Below are 23,977 nucleotides of genomic sequence, written 5' to 3' on the forward strand. Positions count from 1 at the left end.
AGAAGTACCTCTGACTGAACACCATTTACCAGTCTGTACCCTAGGTAATTAAAGTTTGTCCATGGATGATATTGGCTGTGATCTCAATCATTTGGATGCATAAACATACTAAACATGTGTATATCTGAATCTTTTTGGGAATTATCTATGAATATTGTCTTGTGATCTATCAATCATTTGGACGCATAGACATGCTGAACTTGTGTACATATGAATCTTTTGAGTTGTTGATTGTGAATGTTGGCTATGAATATGAACATGTCCTATGAACCTGAGTTTGATACGAATGTTTACCTTTTCTATTGTACTTGTGTGTGAACTTGTTAGTATGTCTACTGTGGGATTTGTGACATGTGGGTGTCAACGACACACCTTCTTCCCGAGAAGAATTGCACCTGCTTGTTATTGTATCAACGACGCATCAGCTCTTTTTAATCTTTTTGCTCTGTCTTCCCCCTCCCCCGCTCAACCCCTGTCGTAAAGTTTTTGGCCTCAAAACAAACATTGTAATGCGTTGTTTTTTGGCCTTGATGAAAAATCGAGTGCTGCTTTATGTAGGTTGGCCCACCCAGCAAATGGGCTGCTGGTCCAGCACGGAATGGGAGGCAAAAAATACAAGTTGTATGGTGCAGAGGCAAGTAAAAAATGCATCGAGAGCCATCCACTGAAAAAATCACGTCTGATGTGCTTCTTCAATCATGCCGCCGCCCCCTCTTTAATCCAGTTTACTCCATTCCCCAACCAGCAGCATGGGACGGAATTTTATTTCCCCTCGCGCCTGTCGGGGGATTCAAGAAGCACCGCATCGAATCCAACACCGGTGATGGCTGCTTGTCCAAGTGATTTTCAGATAAGAAACTGCATGTTTCACAAGCAGAGCATGTAAATCAATAGGCACTTCTGAAACATGGATAACAATATGTTGGAAATTTTATTCATGGTAAAAATGGAACTAACAACAGGTTAACACCATGCTGATCAACATTCATGTATAGCACATCTTCATATGATGCAAAGTCAAAAAGATATGCCATTTTCAAAATGGCAAGACAATGTTGAGTGTGCGAAACACTGGGTAAACTAGGGACAAAATTTTGGCAAGTGTTAGTTATTTTTCAACTGCACCAGTTGGAATCGAACCCGGGCAGTACAACTTTTGGGTGAGAGGGCTGCAGCCACTGGGCTAGTGTGGTATGTTCGAAAGAATGAAGGCGTCTTCCCCGGCTCCGGTTCTTTCCCGTCTGTCCGCGCTCGCCGTGGTGCCGCCGTATGCCGTTGTCAACATGCTCAACAAACAAGAGTAACTCGGAGAGGACTCTACGCCGAGAGACTGATACGTCTCCAACATATCTATAATTTTTGATTGCTCCATGCTATATTATCTACTGTTTTGGACATTATTGGGCTTTATTATCCACCTTTATATTATTTTTGGGACTAACCTACTAATCGGAGGCCCAGCCCAGAATTGCTGTTTTCTGTGTGCCTATTTTAGGGTTTCGAAGAAAAGGAATATCAAACGGAGTCCAAACGGAAGGAAACCTTCAGGAACATGATTTTCTCACCGAACATGGTCCAGAGGACTTGGACCCTACGTCAAGAAACGAAAGACGAGGCCACGAGGTAGGGGGCGTGCCTACCCCCCCCCCCCCCAGGCGCGCCCTCCGCCCTTGTGGACCCCCTGTTGCTCCACCGACGTACTCCCTCCTCCAATATATACCTACGTACCCCCAAACAATCAGATACGGAGCAAAACCCCTAATTCCACCGCCGCAACTTTCTGTATCCACGAGATCCCATCTTGGGGCCTGTTCCGGAGATCCGCCGGAGGGGGCATCGATCATGGAGGGCTTCTACATCATGACCATAGCCCCTTCGATGAAGTGTGAGTAGTTCACCTCAGACCTACGGGTCCATAGTTATTAGCTAGATGGCTTCTTCTCTCTTTTAGGATATCAATACAATGTTCTCCCCCTCTCTTGTGCAGATCTATTCGATGTAATCTTCTTTTTGCGGTGTGTTTGTTGAGACCAGTTGTAACGCCCTCGATGCGGCTATATCTCCCACGTGTCGAAGCACGACTTAGAGGCATAACCACATTGAAAGCAATGTCGCAAGTGAGGTAATCTTCGCAAACAACCCATGTAATACAATAAGGGAAAAGATACATAGTTGGCTTACAATCGCCACTTCACACAAATACATGAATAAAGCACTACATCATCCAAATACAATCAGGGCCCGACTATGGAGCCAAAATAAAAGAAGACTACCCCAAATGCTACACAGATCCCCGATCGACCCCAACTGGCCTCCACTACTGATCAACTAGAACGAAACAACACAAAGGGCAAGATCTTCATCGAGCTCCTCCTTGAGCTTGGTTGCGTCATCTGCACAGTTCAACGGCACCTGCAAGCTGGTTTTGGAATTATCTGTGAGTCACGGGGACTCAGCAATCTCACACCCTCGCGATCAAGACTATTTAAGCTTATGGGTAAGGTAAAAGGTATGAGGTGGAGCTGCAGCAAGCGACTAGCATATATGGTGGCTAACATACACAAATGAGAGCGAGAAGAGAAGGCAAAGCACGATCGATAAAAGTATGATCAAGAAGTGATCCTAGAACAACCTACGTCAAGCATAACTCCAACACCGTGTTCACTTCCCGGACTCTGCCGAGAAGAGACCATCACGGCTAGACACGAGGTTGTTGTATTTTAATTAAGGTCAACTTCAGGTTTTCTACAACCGGACATTAACAAATTCCCATCTGCCCATAACCACGGGCACGGCTTTTGAAAGATCATATCCCTGCAGGGGTGTCTCAACTTAGTCCATCACAAGCTCTCACAGTAAATGAAGTTACTCCTTCTAGCGGGAAGACCCGAGCAGGCTCGGAATCCCGGTTACAAGACATTTCGACAGGCAAAACAAGACCAGCAAGACCGCCCGATGCGCCGACATCCTGATAGGAGCTGCACATATCTCGTTCTCAGGGCAGCACCGGATAAGCGCTCCCTACAACTAAAACCAGCCCTCAAGTTTCCCCGAGATGGCCCTGCAAAGGACTCTAGTTCGGACCAACACTTAGACAAGCACTGGCCCGGGGGGGTTAAAATAAAGATGACCCTCGGGATGCGCGACTCCCAAGGGAAAAAGGCTAGGTGGAGAATGGTAAAACCAAGGTTCGACCTTGCTGGAGGAGTTTTATTCAAGGCGAACTATCAAGGGGTTCCCATTATAACCGAACCGCATAAGGAACGCAAAATCCAGGAACATAACACCGATATGACGGAAACTAGGGCGGCAAGAGTGGAACAAAACACCAGGCATAAGGCCGAGCCTTCCACCCTTTACCAAGTATATAGATGCATTAATTAAATAAGAGATATTGTGATATCCCAACAAGTAAACATATTCCAACAAGGAACAACATCTCCATGTTCCAACAAGGAACAAACTTCAATCTTCACCTGCAACTAACACCGCTATAAGAGGGGCTGAGCAAAGCGGTAACATAGAAGAACAACGGTTTGCTAGGACAAGGTGGGTTAGAGGCTTGGTTCAACAATATGGGTGGCATGATAAGCAAGTGGTAGGTATCACAGCATAGGCATAGAAAAAGAGTTGTTAAACATGGAAAGTAAATCCACCATGTTAAAATAGTCATTTTCCCACCCCATTTACATATAAAGTTTATTAAATTCGGAGTTACGGTTATTTAGTTATGAATTAAAGCATTTTAACATGGCATAGGAGCAAATTTAATCAAATACCATTTTAAATATTTTAAACATGATTGAAAATTGGATATAATTAACCTACACATAGTTTTAAACATTTTCCATATATAATACATTTTAATAAGATGCACGGTTGATGAGTTTTTATATGCATGAAGTGCAAGGATTAAACTGCAAAACTGTAAAACCTTGGTAAATAGACAAATCACAGAACCAAGAAAAAAAATCCATTGGGCCGAATCTGAGACAAACCCAACAGTGCACAGGGGCTAGAAGGGGCTGCTCACATTGGCTTTTTTGAGGCTGGCTGGGTGAGGAGGCACTGGGCCTACTGCGCGCTTGTGGCCTAAGAACACAGGAGGCCGACTTGGGGCGACGCGGTCAACGCTCGACGATGTGCGGGCTGCAGCGGTCGTCTTGTCCCTGCTCGCGCGAAGCAGAGGCGCGGAGAGGCAGTACTTGAGCTGCTGGAGTCCGGAAGCGGCAGCGCGACGGCGGGATCCGGCGGAAGAGGCGATGCTCGACGCGGGAGCAGAGGATGGCTCCGAGCTCGGAGTTGCGGAGGAGCAAGGGACCGCGGCTGCGGACATCGAGGGGCTCCGGCGAGGTCTTGGCAGCGAGGCAGGGATTTGGCGAGACTCCGGGAGGGGGCGGCTTCGCCCTGAACTGGTCGGCGGGGCGAGCGGCAAAGCAGCAAACGGGGTCTCCGGTGGCGGAGCTCGACGCGGAGGCCGGAAGGGGCTCTACAGCAACGACGACGTCACAACACAAAACAGAGAGAGAGAGATGAGATGAGGGGACTGGAGGAAGGAGAGAAAGGGAACCAGGGCGGTGCTCAGCTGAGACGGCAACGGTGGAGAAGCTCGGGACCCTCCTGGTCCAGATCGAGCGAGGCAGGAGGACTCGGTCAACAGGTCGAGCGGGGTCGAGGTGCTCATCCTCTGCTCGACACAGAGCTGCGGGCGGCGCCTGGAGCAAAGCTCCGGCGAGCGAGGCGAAGGGGCAGCGAAGCCGAGGTCCTTGGGAGACGGCGGCAGACTGGAAGGAGCAGGCGGTGCTCGGGACAGCGCTTGGGCTGCGGCACAAAGACGACGACGGCGACGCGTACGGGGCTGCGGGCGCGCCTCGTGGTCCTGCTGGAAGTAGATGAAGCAGAGGAACGACGGCACTGGCATCTTGGTTCCCTGTGAAGAAGAAGAGAACACGGGGAGAGCTTGCGCGTACAAGGGAGAGAAAGAAGGAAGGGAAAGGAGCAGGGGAGGAAGGGCGCAGGGCACGGCCTGGTGGCGCTGGTTGCCGGCAAGGAGTGATTTGGAGGCCTCAGGCACGAGGAAATCGGCGAGCGATGCGGGTTGGTTCGCTACAGAAAACGAGGTGGAGTAGATCAGAAAGGATCCCGAGGGAGATGGAAGAGAGTGTCGGCGGCGGAGGATCCCTAGAAATTAGGGATCTGGTCTTCGGATAGACTGATATATATAGCGGGTAGGTTAGGCTAGGGGCTATCTCGTCCCTCCGATCGTAATTGGGCGGATGGAAAAAAATATGTTAGGAAGTCCAATTAACAAAACGGAGACGTTTTGTAGATGTTTGGGGATGATCCAGACCCAACGGTGACAACCGTCCGGGTTGGGTTCGGGTAAGTTTCGGACACACGCGAGGGGTCGATGCACTGTGTAGAGAGGGTTTCGGGGTCTGGCGGTTGACAGCGGACTGTGCAGAAAGCTTTGGGCTGAGAAGAGAGAAAGACCCGGCGACTGTTTCCGGAGACCGAAAACGTCCGACGTTTGACCGACTATACTGTCGCTATAGTTAACGTTGGGGCGTCAAACGGACTCCGAATGCGATGAAACTTGGCAGGCGAGCTACTAACAACATAACAACACCGCATGCCAACTTTCATCCCATTCCGAGAACATTTTCTAGCCACTTACAAAATAATATTTCGGACATGCCGCGGGCGCGTGCAAGTGTGTCTGGGCTCAGGACGGACAACAGAGAGAACGAGGAGGCCGGGATGGATGCAAGTTTCTAAAAACATGATGATGCAATGCACATGATAACATGGCAAGATGCAACACGCAAGCGAATGACATGGCAACGACAATGAATCACTGGAAGACACCTGGCGCAATGGTCTCGGGGCGTCACAACACTCCACCACTACGAGAGGATCTCGTCCCGAGATCTAGAATGGCACCGGAGGGAAAATGGAAGAGGAAGAGAAAAAGGTAAAACTAAGTTGATTTTTGGACAAACGAGTGAAATCAAAGAACCTTGAAAGGTTAAGTCATTTCGAGAAAAGAATACAACGGAGATGAACAAAATTGAAAACACTCCGGTAGGGAAGAAGAACAAGGAAGAACAACTTCGGGCAGCACTCCGATTGAAAAGAGAAGGAATTGAATAATAACTTGATAAGATGAGAAGATACTTGAAGAGATCAACAACATGCAGCCTCCAGAACTATTGAATGAATGGAACAAGAGGTAAGAAAGATCTCAGACAGCACTCTGGTTGAAAAGAGGTGCAAGGCTTGATAAGGCGAAAAGAACTTGAGCAAAAGGGCACGACATTACGGTTAAATGGATAGGCATGAAAAGAACATGATCTTTGACCAAACGAGATTATGGGTGAAACGAACAACATCGTAAAGCCTCCGGAATGAAAGAATAGAAGATATATAAATGAAATAGGAGAATGGAGAAGAAAATGCCAACTTCTGTCACGAAAGACCTTGAAAAGGCATACTTAGGAGAAGGGTCGAACGGAGTTGTTGGAACACCAACAACGGAAGGACAAGCTTGAAGTGGGCTTATAGAAGGCATATCAACATTATGAGGTGACACATTGCCACTCACGGAAAAGATTGGATTTATATGAACAAGAAGACGAGAAACTTATTCACCGAAAGGATAAAATAAGAACTTGGGTCATTTATGAGCAGCATAAACAGCAACAATCCTTAGGGAAGGCTTTAGGTGAACTATCATCCAAGATAACTCCAAAGAAGAGATTGATGGATTTAAAGTAACTCATTCTTAACAACATGTGAATCATGAAACATGAACTCAAATTATCAAGAATGACATAATACCACCTCCAATGATACGGAAGAAAGAATTGCACTCCGGATTGCAAGATGAAGAAACTTAAGCTCCTTAGAAAAGAATCTCGATGAACACTTCGAGAAGGAATTAAATCCGGCGACTATTTTCGGAGACCGAAAACGTCCGATGTTTGACCGACTATACTGCCGCTATAGTTAACGTTGGGGTGTCAAACGGACTCTGAATGCGATGAAACTTGGCAGGCGACCTACTAACAACATAACAACACCGCATGCCAACTTTCATCCCATTCCGAGAACATTTTCCAGCCACTTACAAAATAATATTTCGGACATGCCGCGGGCGCATGCAAGTGTGTCTGGGCTCAGGACGGACAACAGAGAGAACGAGGAGGCCGGGATGGATGCAAGTTTCGAAAAACATGATGATGCAATGCACATGATGACATGGCAAGATGCAACACGCAAGCGAATGACATGGCAACGACAACGAATCACTGGAAGACACCCGGCGCAACGGTCTCGGGGCATCACACAGGTGAATTGTGGGTTTATGATCAAGTCTATCTATGAATAATATTTGAGTCTTCTCTGAATTCTTTTATGTATGATTGGTTATGTTTGCAAGTCTCTTCGAATTATCAGTTTGGTTTGGCCTACTAGATTGATCTTTCTTGCAATGGGAGAAGTGCTTAGCTTTGGGTTCAATCTTGCGGCGACCTTTCCCAGTGACAGTAGGGGCAGCAAGGCATGTATTGTATTGTTGCCATCGAGGATAACAACATGGGGTTTTCATCATATTGCATGAGTTTATCCCTCTACATCATGTCATCTTGCTTAAGGCGTTACTCTGTTTTCATTAACTTAATACTCTAGATGCATGCTAGATAGAGGTCGATGAGTGGAGTAATAGTAGTAGATGCAGGCTGGAGTCGGTCTACTTGTCTCGGACGTGATGCCTATATACATGATCATACCTAGATATCCTCATAACTATGCTCAATTCTGTCAATTGATCAACAGTAATTCGTTCACCCACCGTAGAATACTTATGCTCTTGAGAGAAGCCACTAGTGAAACCTATAGCCCCCGGTTCTATCTTCATCATAAATCTTCCAATACTTAGTTATTTCCTTTGCTTTTTTACTTTGCTTTTATTTTACTTTGCATCTTTATCCTAAAAATACCAAAAATATTTGTAGTGACCCGACCCAAAATCGGTCAAGTCTCTGTGTAGCTGTACCATCCCAAGATCATGCTGGCACACACAATACATTGATGAAAAGATTCAAAGTTCAATCACACCTGAATTTATTACACGATTCTCATATCGAGTCTTTATTACAATAGAATAAATTCGGCCGAAGGCCAACTCATGAGAAATAAACTAAATAAAGCTGCGGAAGCATAGACGAATAGTGAGTCCATCCGACTCCATAGGGCAATCGCCAAGCGTAGATCGTAGCCTCACTCCTGGTCGGAAAACTCCTCTGAAACATAAGACGTTGCAGCCGTGTAGGTCAGCATTTTGAATATGCCGGCAAGTCATAGAGAGAACCACAATAAAATTTCTAACACTATATGCAATTTGGCTGTGGGGCTCTAAGTCTTATGTTTTTGCGAAAAAGCCAATTTTTCCCTATAACAAAGAACTTGCTTGCAATTACTACAAAATGTTGGTTGTTATTGAGATGGTTCCGCCAACCAATGTCTCATTCCCAATTATTAAATAACCCCTCAATTAATTTAGTTCAGTGTTGAGATTTCTGATATACTCCAATTTCCAGAGGCTCATTTGTCCGTAACCGGGGACACGGCTAATCGATTAGGTTGTTACTCTGCAGAGTCATGTGCACTTTACCCGCAAGAATCGTTCCCTCCTTTATGTCCTCGCACTGCCTGGTGTTTGAAGATGGGATGAACGAAACAGGGTCTTCCATAGAGTTTCTCTGAGCACTGCCGGTACCCATCCATGTCCTACCGTTCTTCTACATCTGCTTGCACCGTCCGTCCAGAGTCACGCCTAGGGTCAACCCAGCCAGAGCCCATAATGGCTTGCGGCTGCATAGGTAAGCTTCCGGTCAAAGGGTATCCATCCGTCTCTTCGTGGATGGGTGAAGCTTTCCGCAAGATGTCATGGAGCTCCTCCATGCATCCCGGCCATCCGCTGGTTCCTCCAGGGTGCCCGTCAACCGTCCTCCACCCAGTAGTGAATTTGAAGTCCATCTTGAGCTTGAAGTCATGGGCTTGTCATCATCTTGACTCTCACATCTCCCTTATGAAACACTCAACCAACCCCGTCTATGAGCATAGCAAAATAAACTACATCGTCCCGGGCAATGGTAACAAGGGTAACTGGGTTCATCCTACCTCATGATACTACTCAAGAACATAACTTAAAATTCTCCTACTGCATGCATGGTGGGGAGGAATAGTTCTAATGCAACAAAATCATAGGTATTGTAAAACATGATCAAATAACTTGCCTGGCTCACGGTCTTCAAACGCTAGTGACTCGAGATAGCAAGCTTCGCACTCCAGAAATTCTATCGAGTCAAACAATAGCACAAATAAGTATTGCACTAATGAAATATCAGCAAACTGAAGGAAAACACACAATCACTCAAACCAAAATCGAAGAAAACTTGGGGAAAACAAAATCAAGGTTTCCATCACATCAAGCAACAACAAAGAAATAGTTTTAACCTACTAACACTTTTCTTTACAGATCCAAAACAACGGTTTTACTAACTAACATAAAGGAAAACAACATACAAACTAGGTGCAAAAAGAATCAAACCAATATCTATTATAGAACTCCTGTTATACCTAAAACAAAACTAATAAGAAAATAAAATAAAACTTTTTATTTTGCTGTAAATAAATTTTCACTGTCTGTAACTACAGAAACTAATCTAAAATAAATTATAACATAGGAAAAATAAAATTTAAAAATAACTAGAACAGCAGAAAACAACAGCAAGCTAAATAAACTAGAAAAGCTTGATTTCACATAAAAACTATTTTTAATAAAGACTAAAAATGCCTAAATAAATTCCTACTGCTAGACAAAGTCAAAACAAAGCAGTGACAAAAAGAATCACTAAAAAAATAATCCTAACTCAATTTATAGCAGAAAAACTAATCTGACTAAAACTAATATAAAACAATTTTTAAAAATCTAAACATGGCTGAATCTAATTTCTACAGCAACTATAGGAAATTTGCAAACTATAGCAAAAAGAATCAACTAAAAATATTAAATAACTTAAAAGATATAGATTTTACAAAACTGGAACTATTCTGTTTTAAAAACAGAAACTAAAATAAAACTAAGCAAAAACTAACGCGCTAATGGGCCGAACAGTGGGCGTTCTAAAACAAAACAACGCTCACGCGTTGAATAGACCACTGCGTCCATGCGCTAATAGAAATAAACCGATCGGCCGGTCCAACTAAACCACAACTTAAAATAAACCGATCTAACCGAAACTAAACCGGTCTACTAAAGAAAAACCAAACTCTTCGCGTGATCCAATCTAGTCCCTAGATTGGAAATCGGACGGTGGTGGGGAGTCCGGTGGCTTACAGCGGCGGTCGACGGCGAGGTGGGTTCGGGCGTTGGTGGCGGGGGTGCTCCGGTGGTCCGGGGCGGCGGAGGAGTCGTAGGGCGGGTGCGGCAGCTCGAGTGGAGGTCGGGGATGGAGTCAGGGGAGCTCAGGGATGACGGAGGTGGTCGGGGCGACGTCGACTGCCCCCTGGTGAGCTGTAGTTCCGGCGAGCGGCGGTCGAGCTCGGGGGCGATGGCTTCGGCGGTTCCTGGGCGATGAAAAGGTGTCAAAGAGGTGCGGGAGGTAGTGGAGGTTTGGGTGAAGGTGCAGGGAGGGGCAGAGAGGGATCACCGGCGTCGGGAGTGGCGGTGAACCGAGGCGGCGGCGGCGAGATGCGTTCGGATGGTGTCGGGGCTATTGTGGGGTTTGGAGTAGGGTTTTAGGGGGTTTCAGAAGAGGAGGGGTAGGGCTATTTATAGGGCATCAACTTGGAGCAGGGGGCGACTCGGGATCGTGATCCCGTTGAATTCGGACGCGGCGGCGGCGTCGAACACGCTCTGGCGCGGCATAGCGTGGGCGAGGGGAAAGAGAAGGGGTGGGGTCCCAGGATCAGTGAGAGGGAGAGAGGAGGGGCGAGCGAGCGACCGAGGGGAGAGGGGTTCAGGCGCGGGCGCGCTGGCCTGCTGTCGGCTGGGCCGGCTCGGGTGCTTGTGGGCTGCGGCTCGGCGCTGCTGGGCCGGTTGGCCTGGGCGTCGGCTAGGCCGGTTGGCCTGGCTCGCGCCTGGGCCTTTTCCTTTTTTTGAATTAAGGCAGAGAGAGAAAAAAATAAAATAAGAGAAATCTATAATATTTTTATACATTGATGAAAAGATTCAAAGTTCAATCACACCTGAATTTATTACACGATTCTCATATTGAGTCTTTATCACAATAGAATAAATTCGGCCGAAGGCCAACTCATGAGAAATAAACTAAATAAAGCTGCGGAAGCGTAGATGAATAGCGAGTCCATCTGACTCCATAGGGCAAATCGCCAAGCGTGGATCGTAGGGATGGTACAGCTACACAGAGACTTGACCGATTTTGGGTCGGGTCGCTACAATATTATCTTATGATATCTATCACATCTCACTCTCGTAAGTGGCCGTGTAGGGATTGACAACCCCTTATCGCGTTGGGTGCAAGGATTTATTTGTTTTGTGCAGGTATGAGGGACTGGTGTGTAGCCTCCTACTGGATTGATACCTTGGTTCTCAAAAACTGAGGGAAATACTTACGCTACTTTGCTGCATCATCCCTTCCTCTTCGGGGAAAACCAACGCAGTGCTCAAGAGGTAGCAGAGACTGACAGTAGGGACCCACCAGGTCCAAGCCGTATGCAAGCAAGTGCCCCATTGGAAAAAAGCTTCCTCCTAATTGCATACTAATGTTGGGGCCCACGGGTTTGTCAACCTTAGTCAATAAAAAAAATTCCAACGATGACTGTCATCGGGGAGCTTTTTTTAGGGTATCGGGGATCTTTTTTTGTTGTTGTTGTTGCGGGAAAGGGGTATCGGGGATCTAGCTCGTATCATTTTTTTCAGAGGGCAAACAAGTATCAGCTAGGCCTAGGTTTTGTTTTTTAACATGCGTAGCCCACGACATACAGAGACAGTGGTTTCAACTTATTTTTTGAGGTCCATCATGTATGTACCGGCCTATGGACCTCCCAGTGTAGGTTTTACTTTTTCTTAAAGATCAGCAACCCAATGTATTGTTTTAATAAAATGCAGATCTCTGTTCTATTTATCTATATATAAGAATAATAAGGTTGTGTCCAATTTATGTTTTCCCTTCTAACCACATTATATATATTTATATTATTACTATTATCATATATTTAATAGAGACTTATATATACATTATAAAAACATCCCACTGTTACTAACTTATAAAAGTAAATGTTTAACAGAAGTTGGCAAGGAAAATCCTGGTTGTTTTTGACTCACAGGTAAGGAAAATCCTGGTGACTGCGTACAAAAGCTTGCGAAGATTTTAAGGACCAATGTAATAATAACGCGCTCATTTTTGTTTTGAGCAATAACTCGCTAATTTGTTAATTTTATATACAAAAAATGTGTCACACCGGTTTATTTTTTGATATTAATTGCTCCTTCTAACCTGACATTATATATAGAACGAGCCCAGCTAATTCGTGTATTTCAAAAAAGTGCAGATGGGCTGAAATTTCTTAGACAATATTAAATGGGCCGCATTGACGCGAAATTATTTGTTCACCCAGCCCAACAAATGGACTATAAATTCTAGAAAACATGGGTTAAATATATGCCAGATTTTTGTAGGCTGACATGTGGGCCTATAGGTCAAAGCCTACGCAAGCCATTGTCAACTTGGTCAACAAATGATTATGACATCCATAGCCATTGGATTTATATCCAATGGCCGGCATGCACCTTCAATCTCTTGTCTTCTTCCTCCAACGTCGCTGGGACCGCCTGCTTTGGCCTGTGGCGGCTAGCGGCTCTTCTTAGCACGCATCGCTGCGAAGCGCTACCCCACCGCCGGCCAGGCTATCCTTCCACCCCTCCACACCTCCTCTTATTCTCCACCGACTGCAGCCCCACGCCACATGATACGTCTCCAACGTATCTATAATTTTTGATTGTTCCATGCTATTATATTATGTGTATTGGATGTTTATGGGCTTTATTATCCACTTTTATATTATTTTTGGGACTAACCTATTGACCCAGAGCCCAGTGCCAGTTTCTGTTTCTTCCTTGTTTTAGAGTATCACGGAAAAGGAAAACAAACGGAGTCCAATTGACCTGAAACTTCACGGAACTTATTTTTGGAAGGAAAGCAACCCGGGAGACTTGGAGTCCACATAAGGGAAGCAACGAGGAAGCCACGAGGCAGGCGGCGCGCCCACCCCCCTGGGCGCGCCCTCCACCCTCGTGGGCCCCTCCTGGCTCCCCTGACGTACTTCTTCCTCCTATATATATTCATATACCCTAAAACGATTAGGGAGCACAATAGATCGGGAGTTCCGCCGCCAGAAGCCTCCGTAGCCACCGAAAACCAATCTAGACCCGTTCCGGCACCCTGCTGAGGGGGAATCCCTCTCCGGTGGCCATCTTCATCATCCCGGTGCTCTCCATGATGAGGAGGGAGTAGTTCTCCCTCGGGGCTGAGGGTATGTACCAGTAGCTAGGTGTTTGATCTCTCTCTCTCTCGTGCTCTTGAGGTGATACGATCTTGATGTATCGCAAGCTTTGCTATTATATTTGGATCCTATGATGTTCCTTCCCCCCTCTACTCTCTTGTAATGGGTTGAGTTTCCCCTTTGAAGTTATCTTATCGGATTGAGTCTTTAAAGATTTGAGAACACTTGATGTATGTCTTGCCGTGTGTATCTGTGGTGACAATGGGATATCACGTGATTCACTTGATGTATGTTTTGGTGATCAACTTGCGGGTTCCACCCATGAACCTATGCATAGGGGTTGGCACACGTTTTCGTCGTGATTCTCTGGTAGGAACTTTGGGGCACTCTTTGAGGTTCTATGTGTTGTTTGAGTAGATGAATCCGAGATTGTGTGATGCATATCGTATAATCATACCCATGGATACTTGAGGTGACATTGGAGTATCTAGGTGACATTAGGGTTTTGGTTGATTTGTGTCTTAAGGTGTTATTCTAGTACGAACTCTAGGGCTGTTTGTGACACTTATAGGAATAGCCCAACGGATCGATTGGAAAGAATAACTTTGAGGTGGTTTCGTACCCTACCATAATCTCTCTGTTGTTCTCCGCTATTAGTGACTTTGGAGTGACTCTTTGTTGCTTGTTGAGGGATAGCTATATGATCCAATTATGTTATTATTGTTGAGGGAACTTGCACTAGTGAAAGTATGAACCCTAGGCCTTGTTTCAACGTATTGCAATACCATTCGTGCTCACTTTTATCATTAGTTACCTTGCTGTTTTATATTTTCAGATTACAAAAACCTTTATCTACTATCCATATACCACTTGTATCACCATCTCTTCGCCGAACTAGTGCACCTATACAATTTACCATTGTATTGGGCGTGTTGGGGACACAAGAGACTCTTTGTTATTTGGTTGCAGGGTTGCTTGAGAGAGACCATCTTCATCCTACGCCTCCTACGGATTGATAAACCTTAGGTCATCCACTTGAGGGAAATTTGCTACTGTCCTACAAACCTCCGCAATTGGAGGCCCAACAACGTCTACAAGAAGAAGGTTCTGTACTAGACATCAAGCTCTTTTCTGGCGCCGTTGCCGGGGAGGTTAGTGCTTGAAGGTATATCTTAAGATCTTGCAATCGAGTCTTTTAGTTTCTTGTTTTATCACTAGTTTAGTTTATAAAAGAAAATTAAAAAAATGGAATTAAGTTTACCTCATACGCTTCATCTTTTTAATATCTGTCATGAGTATGATGGAAAGGAAAATTGTGCCAAAGTGTTAGTAGAAGAATGCATTAAAATGTTTGGGACTAAATCTTTGAATGATGAGCATGATTGCAATGTTGTTAGTATGAACTCCTTGAATATCCACAGTACTAATGATGATTGCACTAGTTATGATGAAAATGTCTCCTATAATCATGTCAATTTTTGTGGAGTGCATTGGGTTTGTAAGTACACACCAAATAGGGAAGATAGATATTGCATGAGGCATAAGTACTTAGAAACTAAATTGTTGCAAGAAAGGCTAGATGATTGTGCTGAAAATTTAAATTTTCTTGGCCGTACTTGTGGACTTTGCAATGAAAGTGGTCATTTAGCTATCCGATGCAAATTGTTTCATGATCTAATCGTGTCCAAAAATTGTGATGACTTGATTTCCCTTGCACGTTATAATGAACTTAGTTTGATTATGGGCTACGAAGAAATGAAACGTATAACTAACTATCTTCCAGAATTTGCCCATTATAAACTTCTTGGTTTTGATCTAGAGGAAATTTATATGTATTGTGCGGTGAATTGCATCGAAAATCCTTATATTGCCAATTACATAAAGAAAAGAAATCAACTAGAAGATGAAGAGAACACTAATGAAAGGGAAGAGACTTCCCAATATCCTCCTATTATTTCTTATGATGAATCAGGTAATGAGGAGGAGCCTTCTATTCAACCAATCTCATTAATAAGGATCTCCAAAAAGAGGATTGAACCCACACATGTGGTGAAGAAGAATAAAAGAAAAAGGAAGAGAGGTAAAAAGATATCTCTCTCAAATAATGCTGCTCCTATTACTGTTGTGCCTCATGAAAATATAATTGTGGAAGATGATGCACTTGATGATGATCTCGTTATGCCTATTGCTTGTTGTGATGATTATGACTGGGAAGATAATGATACTTCTTATGATCTTGAAAATCTTTTTGGCACTTACTTGGAAGAATATGATAATTGCTATACTATTGGTGCTATCCATACTATTAATGATGAGAGTGATTATGCTTATGATATGAAAAGGCCCAAGCTTGGGGATGCTATGTTTGATGAAGATGATGTTTTTGAGAATATATTTGTTGCAATTAATGTTTGTCCCAAGCTTGGGGATGCTATGTTTAATGAATATGATATTTCTAGTCTCCCAAGTTTTGATATGCAAATTTATAATGATGATAGCATGCCTCCTACTTATCATGATTATATTGTTGAAAGTGGATTTGGAGAGGTCATGACTTTATTTAGTAATGATTCCACTATCTTGGAAGAGATTTCGATTGATTATGATGAGAACAAAGTTGCTACTTATGATGATTATTGTGATGACAGTTATGCTATAAAAAGTAGTGATGATTATATTTATAAAACTTGTCATGATTATGATTACCCTTTTTCTGAACATTACTCTTTTAATGTGGAAACAATTTATAGTATTCGAGTCTCTTATGATACTCCCACTATTCCGAATGAGAAGAATTTTGCTTCTGTGGAGAGTAATAAAATTTCTATGCTTGTAAATCATGAAAAGAATGCTTTAGGTGCTGGTTATATTGTTGAATTCATTCATGATGCTACTGAAAATTATTATGAGGGAGGAATATATGCTTGTAGGAATTGCAATAATATCAAGTTTCCTCTCTATGTGCTTAAAGTTATGAAGTTATGCTTGTTTTACCATCCTATGCAAGTTGATTCTTGTTCCCATAAGTTGTTTGCTCACAAAATCCCTATTCATAGGAAGTGGGTTAGACTTAAATGTGATAGTCATATTCTTCATGATGCTCTCTTTATGTTCCGATTCTTATCTTTTATGTGAGCATCATTGAAATCATCATGCCTAGCTAGGGGCGTGAAACGATAGCGCTTGTTGGGAGGCAACCCAATTTTATTTTAGTTTCTTGCTTTTTGCTCCTGTTTAGTAATAAATAATTTATCTAGCCTCTGTTATGATTGTGGTTTTATGTTTTAATTAGTGTTTGTGCCAAGTAGAACCTTTGGGAAGACTTGGGTGAAGCCTTTATGATCATGCTGTAAAAAACAGAAACATTAGCGCTCACGAGAATTGCTGCCATTTTTATTTGGAAAGTGATATTTAGTTAATTATTTTTGCATATGATTAATAGATAAATTCCTCATATCCATCAGTTTATTTTATAATTGTTTGGGTTCCATAAGTTTGCGTTAGTTACAGATTACTACAGACTGTTCTGTTTTTGACAGATTCTGTTTTTCTATGTGTTGTTTGCTTATTTTGATGAATCTATGGCTAGTAGAATAGTTTATAAACCATAGATAAGTTGGAATACATTAGTTCTAACACCAATATAAATAAAGAATGAGTTAATTACAGTACCTTGAAGTGGTGTTTTGTTTTCTTTCGCTAACGGAGCTCACGAGTTTTCTGTTAAGTTTTGTGTTGTGAAGTTTTCAAGTTTTGGGTAAAGATTTGATGGACTATGGAATAAGGAGTGGCAAGAGCCTAAGCTTGGGGATGCCCAAGGCACCCAAGGTAATATTCAAGGACAACCAAAATCCTAAGCTTGGGGATGCCCGGAAGTCATCCCCTCTTTTGTCTTCGTTCATCGGTAACTTTTCTTGGAGCTATATTTTTATTCGCCACATGATATGTGTTTTGCTTGGAGCGTCATTTTATTTCATTTTGTTTTGATTTCTGTTTGAATAAAATACCAAGATCTGAAATTTGTAAATGTTAGAGAGTCTTCACATAGTTGCATAATTATTCAACTACTCATTGATCTTCACTTATATCTTTCGGAGTAGTTTGTTGTTTGCTCTAGTACTTCACTTATATCTTTTAGAGCATGGTGGTAGTTTTATTTTGAAGAAATAGATGAACTCTTATGCTTCACTTAGATTATTTTGAGAGTCTTAAATATCATGGTAATTTGCTTAAATAATCCTAATATTCTAGGTCTTCAAGATTAGTAAAAACTTTCATATAGAGTGCATTGAATACTAAGAGAAGTTTGATGCTTGATGATTGTTTTGAGATATGGAGGTAATAATATCAAAGTCGTGCTAGTTGAGTAGTTGTGAATTTGAGAAATGCTTGTGTTGAAGTTTGCAAGTCCCGTAGCATGCACGTATGGTGAAGTTGTGTAACAAATTTGAAACATGAGGTGTTATTTGATTGTCTTCCTTATGAGTGGCGGTCGGGGACGAGCGATGGTCTTTTCCTACCAATCTATCCCCCTAGGAGCATGCGCGTAGTGCCGAGGTTTTTGATGACTTTTAGATTTTTGCAATAAGTATGTGAGTTCTTTATGACTAATGTTGAGTCCATGGATTATACACACTCTTACCCTTCCATCATTGATAGCCTCTTCGGTACCATGCATTGCCCTTTCTCACATTGAGAGTTGGTGCAAACTTTGCCGGTGCATCCGAACCCCGCGATACGATATGCTCTGTCACACATAAACCTCCTTATATCTTCCTCAAAACAGCCACCATACCTACCTATTATGGAATTTCCATAGCCATTCTGAGATATATTGCCATGCAACTTTCCACCGTTCCGTTTATTATGACACGCATCATCATTGTCATATTGCTTTGTATGATCATGTAGTTGAGATCGTATTTTTGGCCAAGCCACCATGCATAATTTATCATACATGTCACTCTTGAGTCATCTTTTGTTCTAGTATCGAGTTGTAATCATTGAGTTGTAAATAAATAGAAGTGTGATGATCATCATTAATAGAGCATTGTCCCAAAAAAAGAAAAAAAGAGAAAGGCCAAATAAAAAAAGGGACAATGCTACTATCCTTTTTCCACACTTGTGCTTCAAAGTAGCACCATAATCTTCATGATAGAGAGTCTTTTGTTCTGTCACTTTCATATACTAGTGGGAATTTTCATTATAGAACTTGGCTTGTATATTCCAACAATGGGCCTCCTCAAGTGCCCTAGGTCTTCGTGAGCAAGCAAGTTGGATGCACACCCACTTAGTTTCTTTTGTTGAGCTTTCATACGTTTATAGCTCTAGTGCATCCGTTGCATGGCAATCCCTACTCCTTGCATTAACATCAATCGATGGGCATCTCCATAGCCCATTGATTAGCCTTGTTGATTTGAGACTTTCTCCTTTTTTGTTTTCTCCACATAACCCCCATCATCATATTCTATTCCTGCCATAGTGCTATGTCCATGGCTCGCGCTCATATATTGCGTGAAAGTTTATAGGTTTGAGATTACTAAAGTATGAAACAATTGCATGGCTTGTCATCGGGGTTGTGCATGATGAGACCATTCTGTGTGACGAAAATGGAGCATGACCAAACTATATGATTTTGTAGGGATGAACTTTCTTTGGCCATGTTATTTTGAGAAGACATGATTGCTTAGTTAGTATGCTTGAATTATTATTATTTTTACGTCAATATGACCTTTTATCTTGAATCTTTCAGATCTGAATATTCATGCCACAATTAAGAAGAATTACATTAAAATTACCCCAAGTAGCATTCCACATCAAATTTTTTGTTTTTATCATTTACCTACTCAAGGACGAGCAAGAATTAAGCTTGGGGATGCTGATACGTCTCCAACATATCTATAATTTTTTATTGTTCCATGCTATTATATTATGTGTTTTGGATGTTTATGGGCTTTATTATCCACTTTTATATTATTTTTGGGACTAACCTATTGAGCCAGAGCCTAGTGCCAGTTTTTGTTTTTTCCTTGTTTTAGAGTATAACAGAAAAGGAAAATCAAACGGAGTCCAATTGACATGAAACTTCACGGAACTTATTTTTGGAAGGAAAGCAACCCGGGAGACTTGGAGTCCACGTAAGGGAAGCAATGAGGAAGCCACGAGGCAGGGGGGCACGCCCACCCCCCTGGGCCCGCCCTCCACCCTCGTGGGCCCCTCCTGGCTCCCCTGACGTACTTCTTCCTCCTATATATATCCATATATCCTAAAATGATCGGGGAGCACAATAGATCGGGAGTTCCGCTGCCAAAAGCCTCCGTAGCCACCGAAAACCAATCTAGACCCGTTTCGGCACCCTGCCGGAGGGGGAATCCCTCTTCGGTGGCCATCTTCATCATCCCGGTGCTGTCCATGACGAGGAGGGAGTAGTTCTCCCTCGGGGCTGAGGGTATGTACCAGTAGCTATGTGTTTGATCTCTCTCTCTCTCTCGTGTTCTTGAGGTGATACGATCTTGATGTATCGCGAGCTTTGCTATTGTATTTGGATCCTATGATGTTCCTTCCCCCCTCTACTCTCTTGTAATGGATTGAGTTTCCCCTTTGAAGTTATCTTATCGGATTGAGTCTTTAAAGATTTGAGAACACTTGATGTATGTCTTGCTGTCTGTATCTGTGGTGACAATGGGATATCACGTGATTCACTTGATGTATGTTTTGGTGATCAACTTGCGGGTTCCACCCTTGAACCTATGCATAGGGGTTGGCACACGTTTTCGTCGTGATTCTCCGGTAGGAACTTTGGGGCACTCTTTGAGGTGCTATGTATTGGTTGAGTAGATGAATCTGAGATTGTGTGATGCATATCGTATAATCATACCCACAGATACTTGAGGTGACATTGGAGTATCTAGGTGACATTAGGGTTTTGGTTGATTTGTGTCTTAAGGTGTTATTCTAGTACGAACTCTAGGGCTGTTTGTGACACTTGTAGGAATATCCCAACGGATTGATTGGAAAGAATAACTTTGAGGTGGTTTCGTACCCTACCATAATCTCTTTGTTTGTTCTCCGCTATTAGTGACTTTGGAGTGACTCTTTGTTGCATGTTGAGGGATAGCTATATGATCCAATTATATTATTATTGTTGAGGGAACTTGCACTACTAAAAGTATTAACCCTAGGCCTTGTTTCAACGTATTGCAATACCGTTTGTGCTCACTTTTATCATTAGTTACCTTGCTGTTTTTATATTTTCAGATTACAAAAACCTTTATCTACTATCCATATACCACTTGTATCACCATCTCTTCGCCGAACTAGTGCACCTATACAATTTACCATTGTATTGGGTGTGTTGGGGACACAAGAGACTCTTTGTTATTTGGTTGCAGGGTTGCTTGAGAGAGACCATCTTCATCCTACGCCTCCTACAGATTGATAAACCTTAGGTCATCCACTTGAGGTAAATTTGCTACTGTCCTACAAACCACTGCACTTGGAGGCCCAACAACGTCTACAAGAAGAAGGTTGTGTAGTAGACATCACCGCACAAGAACCAGTTATAACCCTTGTACTACTCTCAATATGCGACTCCAGTGTCGCGTCTTCCCATCTCTGGGTCGTTCCCGTCCGGGGCCTCGCTGTCATCCACCTCCTCGCTGCGCTCGGCGCGGCGTGGTCAACAAACGAGAGTCATCAGAAGAGGACTGTACGTGGAGAGCCTGACGGCTGGGACCCATGAGGTCCATGGTCGCACGCAAGGAAAGTTCCTCCTTATTAAGCTGAAAAAATGTTTCCTCCCCCTGACAGCTGGGACCCACCGACTGTATCTTCGCACGGAAGGAAGTGCCTCCTTGTTATGCGAAAAAACTATTCCTCCAGATGACAACTGGGACCCGGCAGATTTGGTGGCTGACTTGTGGGCCTACTAAGCTGACGTGTACGCATGGCTTTGTCAACTTAATCAACAAATGATTCTAGCAGTTGGACCGTTGGATGTTAATCCAACAACCATGCTCCTTCTTCAACCTCTGTTCTTGCTCCTGTCTCCCGTGGGCGGCAGTGCTGCCGCGCACCTGAACCAGTCAAATATCCCACTCCTCTCCATCTGTGACTCCACTGCCGTGTCTTCCCCATCTCCGGGTCGTTCCAGTCTGGGGCCTCACCGTCGTCCACCGGCCTTGGTGTGCTCGGCACGGTGTGGTCAACGCGGTTAACAAACGAGAGTCATCGGAAGATGACTGTACATGAGAGGCTAACAGTGGGGACACGCCACGTCCATGGATGCATGCATGCAACTGCATCCTTTTTTACCCTGAAAAATAATGTTTTCTCCCCCTGACAATTGGGACCCACCAGCTACATCTTCACACGCAAGGAAGTGCGTCCTTATTACGGGAAAAATTGATTCCCCATGACAGCTGGGACCCAACAGCTATATCTTCACATGCAAGGAAGTGCGTCCTTATCCTCCCTGACAGCTGGGACCCACCCGGTCGAAGCGTACGTACCATTGTATGTCTTGTCGCGAACGTGTACGTACATACAGCATAGTGATACGTCTCCAACGTATCTATAATTTTTATTGTTCCATGCAATTATATTATCTATTTTGGATGTTTAATGGGCTTTAATATGCTCTTTTATATTATTTTTGGGACTAACCTATTAACCGGAGGCCCAGTGCCAGTTTCTGTTTTTTTGCCTATTTCAGTGTTTTGTAGAAAAGGAATACCAAACGGAATCCAAACGGAATGAAACCTTCGCGGTGATCTTTCATGGACTGAAAACAAACCAGGAGACTTGGAGTGGAAGTCTGGAACTTCGTGAGGCGGCCACGGGGCAGAATGGCGCGCCCAGGGGGGTAGGTGCGCCCCCACCCTCGTGGGCCCCACGGAGCTCCACCGATGTACTTATTTCGCCTATATATACCCTTATACCCTAGAAACATCAGGGGAGCCACGAAACCACTTTTCCACCGCCGAAACCTTCTGTACCCGTGAGATCCCATCTTGGGGCCTTTTTCGGCCATTTGCCGGTGGGGGAATCGATCACGGAGGGCTTCTACATCAACACCATAGCCTCTCCGATGAAGCGTGAGTAGTTTACCACAGACCTTTGGATCCATAGTTATTAGCTAGATGGCTTCTTCTCTCTCTTTGATCTTCAATACAAAGTTCTCCTTGATGTTCTTGGAGATCTATTCGATGTAATACTCTTTTGTGGTGTGTTTGCCAAGATCCGATGTATTGTGGGTTTATGGACTTGATTATCTATGAATATTATTTGGTTCTTCTCTGAATAATTATATGCATGATTTGATATCCTTGCAAGTCTCTTCGAATTATCGTTTTAGTTTGGCCTACTAGATTGATCTTTCTTGCAATGGGAGAAGTTCTTAGCTTCTGGTTCAATCTTGCGGTGTCCTTTCCAAGTGACAGTAGGGGCAGCAAGGCACGTATTGTATTGTTGCCGTCGAGGATAAAAAGATGGGGTTTATGTCATATTGCTTGAGTTTATCCCTCTACATCATGTCATCTTGCTTAATGCGTTACTCTGTTCTTATGAACTTAATACTCTAGATGCATGCTTGATAGCGGTCATTGTGTGGAGTAATAGTAGTAGATGCAGAATCGTTTTGATCTACTTGACACGGACGTGATGCCTTTTTTCATGATTAGTGCCTTAGATATCTTCATAACTATGTGACTTTTCTATCAATTGCTCAGTAGTAATTTGTTCACCCACCGTAATACATGCTATCATGAGAGAAGCCACTAGCGAAACCTATGGCCCCTGGGTCTCTTTCTATCAATTGCATATCTTTTATTGTCGCATCTCATTTACTATTTTGCAATCTTTACTTTCCAAACTATACAACAAAATACCAAAAATATTTATCTTACTATCTCACTTTCGCAAGTGACCATGAAGGGATTGACAACCCCTTTATCGCGTTGGTTGCGAGGTTCTTTTTTCTTTGTGCGGGTGCTAGGTGACTTGTGCGTTGTCTCCTAATGGATTGATACCTTGGTTCTCAAAAACTGAGGGAAATGGTTACGCTACTTTGTTGTATCACCCTTTCCTCTTCAAGGGAAAACCAACGCATGCTCAAGAGGTAGCACATAGGATTTTTTTAAATTGCATGCTACGTTTCCCAACAGTTGCATCTGAGCCAGGTCTATGCGTGGATGATATTCATGAGTAGAACACAAAGAGTTGTGGGCGGTGATCGTCATACTACTTATCACCAATGTGTTATTTTGATTCGGCGGTATTGTTGGATGAAGCGGCCGGGCCAACCTTACATGACCACATTCATGAGACCGGTTCCACCGACATACATGCGACTAGTTTTGCATAAAGGTGGCTAGCGGGTGTTTATTTCTCCTAATTTAGTTCAATCGAATTTGACCGCGGCCGGTCCTTGTTGAAGGTTAAAAGAGCA

The sequence above is a fragment of the Triticum urartu genome, chromosome 7A (assembly GCF_056163025.1).
Source record: "Triticum urartu cultivar PI428250 chromosome 7A, HENAU_Tu73, whole genome shotgun sequence".
Lineage (NCBI taxonomy): Eukaryota > Viridiplantae > Streptophyta > Magnoliopsida > Poales > Poaceae > Triticum > Triticum urartu.